This window comes from Carassius auratus, unplaced genomic scaffold (assembly GCF_003368295.1).
Source record: "Carassius auratus strain Wakin unplaced genomic scaffold, ASM336829v1 scaf_tig00019202, whole genome shotgun sequence".
NCBI classification, from domain to species: domain Eukaryota; kingdom Metazoa; phylum Chordata; class Actinopteri; order Cypriniformes; family Cyprinidae; genus Carassius; species Carassius auratus.
Genome location: NW_020524933.1, coordinates 12,395 through 18,237, shown reverse-complemented (window position 1 = coordinate 18,237; position 5,843 = coordinate 12,395). Strand labels below are relative to the sequence as shown.

The 5,843-nt window shown below is 35.4% G+C and overlaps 1 long non-coding RNA gene across 2 annotated transcripts; it reads left to right on the top strand.

Moving 5' to 3' along the window:
* The first annotated feature begins 470 nt into the window (after positions 1-470).
* Positions 471-5,394, top strand: LOC113076157 (uncharacterized). Of its 2 annotated transcripts, none has more exons than XR_003281121.1 (3): positions 471-715; positions 2,838-3,070; positions 5,205-5,394. It is a non-coding gene; the product is annotated as an uncharacterized LOC113076157 (long non-coding RNA). The 2 variants fall into 2 exon arrangements; XR_003281122.1 differs by lacking the exon at positions 5,205-5,394 and adding an exon at positions 5,103-5,166.
* The last annotated feature ends 449 nt before the right edge of the window (positions 5,395-5,843 follow it).

Genomic DNA, 5,843 nt, shown 5'->3' with positions numbered 1-5,843 from the left:
TGTGTTTCAAATAGAAATGCTGTTCTTTTTGAACTTTTCATTCATCAAGGAACCCTGGAAATAATGTATCATGGATTAATAATAAGAAATGTTTCTTGGTCAGCAAAGTTGCATATTAGAATGATTTGTGATCTATAAGGTATAGCTATACAGTATTTACAGTATTTATATAATATATACACACAAACACAAGCACAGTACAGCAGCATATTATAACTGAATATTGTTTTTCAGTAGGCTATATCAATCTGTTTTTCACAAATTAAAATGTGCCAAGTCTTATACACGCACACACACAGTATACAGCAGTATATCTAAACTGACTACTGACTTCTGTTTCTCACTAATTAATATGTGCCACATCTGTTCACACGGAAAAGAAATGTTTCTCTTTAAATGCTGCACTTGATGCCATTAAAAAGGTTTTATGTCTGTATGTAGGATTTTTTTTTTTTTTATGCTGATTTGAATGTGTTGCTAGAGCCTCTTAGAAAGAGAACCACTGGCTCCTGTGGAGTTAGTGTGTGTGTTTTCCTTTTCTTTCTGCCTGTTTGTGTGTATGTTGCGTTCAGAACTGTGGATTTGTTTCTAGGTTTGGCAGATGAGATGGCTACAGAAGGAAAGCACTGCGGTGTGAGGTGGTGAAGGCCGAGGGTTGAGCGCTGATGACCCACTCTTCTCTGAGGGTGGGAAAGCACAGTTCAGAAGGGCAAAGGTCATTGTCTTCCACCTCTCTCATTCCATTCCCACCCTCAAAACCTTTCCTTCCACCTTCTACTTCTCTTTCTACTCCTTTCACAGAAAGTGATACCTGCTGAGCATCTTGGGCCCCGTTGCACAAATTTATGTTGATGTCAGCAATGAAAACAGCACCACATCTCCAAATATTTGTAGAACAGCGGTCCACCCATTTTCTCTCTCTCTTCTACACCTCTTTCTTTCTCACTTTCTCATTCTCTTCCCTCTTTTCCTTCTTTATTTTGTTTTTTTATTGATTTATTTTCCCAAAGCCCCAGCCTGGGACGATGCGGCTTTCACACATGATGTGAAATGTTGTTTCTGCAGAGATTATTAACGCACGTTTGTAAAGTCTTTTCTTTGGGCTGGATCTGTTAGAGGGTGGGATAAAATTGCATGCCTCTGTATTTTATATCTGTATGTGTGTAAAACAAAAAATCAAAAATAGATGTGAGCGTATAAAGTGGCTACCATCAAAGTGTCCTTAAATGAAAACATTTAAATGTAATATTGTTCACCATCAGGACCGAACAATACATCGGCTTGGCTGCCAGTGTAACGGAGGCGGTTTTCCAGTCTGTATGTGTGGAACAAACTGTAAACCTTTACCCAATCAAATTTGAAAAGGTTACACATGGATATAAAAGGACTCTGGAAATAAAGTTATATGGACCTGCAGCACTGAACACATGTGACCCAGTATTTCCTGTTTAAAAGTTAAATCATGTTATTCACATTTGAATCAGTCAGTTATGAATACACATCTTAATCACATTATTACCGTCGTATAGGATTTTTCGCCACATTTTTTGCGACAGCATACACGCACGGCAGTGGTCAACCGTTTAACGGAAAACAGAAGAGCATGGCTTCAACCATAGACTTACATAGAGTGACTGTTTCTATTGGCCGCTATACGTAAGCTGTCTGCCATATTCTAGTGGTCAAATTGACGCCATTCACCATTATCACTGAATATTCGAAAGATGCCACAAACCTGCACAAAAAAGGCTCAAGACTCTTTGAGAACCTTGGGTAGTTGAATGACCTCAAGTTGACCATTCCAAGATGACGGCCGCATCTACATGCCTGGAGCCATCAGATGGGGCATCTATACATGGCTGTCGTCGTCTGTTTGCACAGCATGACAAATAATTAACTGCACTTGAGTCTTTCACTAAATTAAAAATGAAACACCTAAAACTGTATAAGGCATCATAATGAATACAAACTATATGTTTACATTTGAAATTCCGTCCGATGGTGTCGCTTGGTGACGTAATGATGTGCCATTAATCGATCTATGTACTATAACATAAAACGGGAACATGAAAAGAATATTCTGAAAGCAACTCACGTAAACACCTTAATAATAATATTGTCTTTTTCAGAATAAGGTAAATATTTCGATTACTGATGTCCATATGTAAACATAGGCACTGTTTTTCGGTTCATTTCAAGGAATCAGTCAACCATGTTAGCATAACAAATCGGTTTGTAGTAATAAACAATAACAAAGATGCTGCCCAATAACGTCCTTATTAACAAAATACTTCTGCCGGGAAAATTTAATTTACACAAATCTCGTCGGCTACTTGGAAGCGAAACCAGCTGTGCAGTTTATATGAGTTTATTTCTTAAAAAACCTCAAAGTGATGAAAATAAATTTTCATTATTACAGGATTTACAGGAAAAACCCTTGCATATACATATTTATATATTCTAATGTAAAAATTTACTGATTTTGCCACATTGTTTGTACATGGCTAATTGTGTAATAAACAAATAAATGAATAAATAAATAAATAAATAAAGTTTGCAAATCTATCTATCTATCTATCTATCTATCTATCTATATATATATATATATATATATATATATATATATATATATATATATATATATATATATATATATATATATATATATATATATATATATACATATATGTGTGTGTGTGTGTGTGTGTGTTGTATATATACATACATATATCTGTTTGTTGTTTGTGCCAGATATTCTTGAGGGCGGTGATGTGCCAAAAGCTGTGACATGTATGAATACTCTCTAAACATGGTCTTTTGTTGTATTTTGTGTTTAGATTTTCCCTGTGAAAACATTATCAGCCATCTCGCCTGTTCCGTTGACTCGCGGGGAGCAGCAGTGGTCAAAGGTGTGGTTAACGGCTTAGCTCGTCATCCCAAGCGCTTGGTCACACACTCCTCAATGTGGCATTGCCTGAAGGGCACTGATAACACGCATTCTGCACTTCTATTGGTTGATGTCCAGAAAACCAGCAATCTCACACGGAAGAATCTGTACATTAGAGGAAAGGTAGGTTAGGCCTGAATGTGAGGGGGTTTTAGGGTATTAGAGGGAAAGCTGGGATGGCATGCATTTTCCCGGCCTGTTGTGGATGACCTTTCCTTCTGCCCAGTGCTTTTGTGAAGGATCAGCATTTTTTTTTTTTTTTGGGTTTGTGTGAATCCCCTCTAGCTTTGAAGGGGAGGGGCACAGCAGGGGTAAGCTAAAGAGCCCTGAATGTGTGTGCACATGTGTGTTTCAGTATGTTTCAAGTGTAGTGTGCATTTGGCCCATTTAAGATCTAATATAATCATAATGGTGGTTGGAAGAGGGAATATGTAATCATATTTGTGAGATAGCTTTGGCACGTAAAGGGACGGCTGGAAATGTGGGTTTCTGCACCCCATCAGCCTCCCCCGGGTTCACACTTAAGCAGTGTAGAGTTTGGACCAGCGCCATGCCTGCAGGGTTGGAACGGCTGACCTCTCTCTTGTTCTGCCAGAGGAATGTCCAACTTGCTCTAGGAAGGTGTACAGAAAGACGATGCAGAGAGATCATGTAGATCTGATTTATAATATTCAACGTAACAGTTCTGCATTCACACATCATGCAGTGTTGAGGAAGCTGTTTTCAGGTTACCTGAATTGGAGTAATTGAATGTATTTACGCTACAAATAGGAGACATTTTAAGAAAGCTACTATCCAAAGAAGCTAACTATATTTAAGCTATTAAACTGGGCCCTATTCCTCTACTCTGTGATTTTGATATTTATTTTAACAATCAGATCAGTATATATCTGTTTATAATCTAATTATATTTATCATGTTACAAATGTTGTGTAGCGTTTAAACGTTTGTGTACAGTATTTATTAACCTTTCCATAAAACTTCTTGAAAAATGTATTGCTGTTTCTGATATATATATATATATATATTCCAAAATATCACTAGGATATTAAGTAAAGATCATGTTCCATGAAGATATTTTGTAAATGTCCTACAGTAAATATATAAAATCATAATTTTTGATTAGTAATACGAATTGCTTCATTTGGACAAATTTAAAGGCGATTTTCTCAGTATTTAGATTTTTTTGCACCCTCAGATTCCAGATTTTCAAATAGTTGTATCTTGTCCAAATGTTGTCCTATCCTAACAAAAACACATCAATAGAAAGCCTATTTATTCAGCTTTCAGATGATGTATAAATCAAAATTTTGACAAATTGACACTTAAGACAGTTAAAACATTAGAATGATTTCTGAATAAATGACAATGTATAAAACATAAATAGAATAATTATATAATAAAAAAGAAAGTATTTGTTTTAAATTGTAATAATATTTTAACAAATTATTTTTACAGTATTTTTTAATCAAGTATTAACAGACAGCTTTAATGAGTTATCTTTCAGAATCATTAAAAATATCTTGCCAACCCCACACTTTTGAATGTTAGTGTAGATGCACTAATACAATTAAATATGGTTAATACAAGTAAATTATTTTATATATGCAAGTCACAAAAATGTACTGGCAATCAGCACAATAGATAGTTTCAAAAAGGCCTACAGTGCTCCAAAGAAAATTATGTGAAGGGAAAACAACACTGAATTGTTGTTTGAACCAGTTAATTTACTCAAACTGTCTGAATGAACTCAGTCAGCAGACTCTGGCATTCTAGCGCTAAATATGAGAGAGGTAGACATAATAAGAGAGTGACTGATTGTCACAATAGAGTTTTTGGCTGTGTAAAAAAACCCTGTCATTTTGGCACATTGCACTGCTACTTCATAGATAAAATAGCTTTTCTATTGTAAAAACACTGTTTTGAACGCTGCTGAAACAATTTACGGCTATTTAGTTTACCCCTAACACTGATATACTGTAAACTACCACTTTCATCAAACTAAGAATATAAAATGATAACCAATAACCTTTCAAAACCCTTTTCTCTTTTTCAGAGTTTTATTGATTGTTTCAAAAAATATTCTGTCTTAAACTTGTAAAATATTTAACCATTTTGACTTGTTTACCCATTTCTGGATTTATTTTCTCTCAAGGAAACGGGAGTTTATTGATCAACCAAAAATGAAAACAAACTTTGACGGCAGAAGTAAATTCATGTCAGCGGTCAGTGAAAGGTTCCTCTGTGTCTCTTATAGACTGTAGCTGGCAGTAGACATGGCTTCACAGCACAGATGAGATGAGGTGGGATGTGGAGCTGGATCTAGCACAGGATCTAGTGAACCTCACATTGGGTATCCTGCACAGTAACAGTCTATGTGTGGAGTGACAGAGATTATCATTTAAAGCTTTCTGTAATCAATTTCTTTTTATAGAATTTAGAATCCTGAGATGCAAGCTCATCACAGCCTTCTTTAACTTGAGTGTGCAAAGCTGCTGGTGTCATCCACTTCTAGTTATTTCAGCTGTACTAAAACATTCTGTAATCATGCACACACTGATTTGTAGTGCAAATAGTTTTATTGTATATTGCACTTTATTTTTCTAGATTTAAATCAACCAAGGGCTCTGTAACAGTTAGTTTAAAACTGAATGTGTGGAATTGCGTTTTAAGATCAAGACAGATTTTTTCAAATTTTCAAATTTGAAATTTGTATTTATTCATTTTTTTTTCTCATTTTAATGATCAATTCAATTACCATTTTAAAAACCTTCACAGTTGTTGCTCTCAGAACGAAAAACTACAATAGTGCACAAAGCATATCTCTTACACCCTCCCTGCCCTGTAACCATGGCAATGATCACAGTTTGCCTTATTCAAGTCTGTCATTGCAATT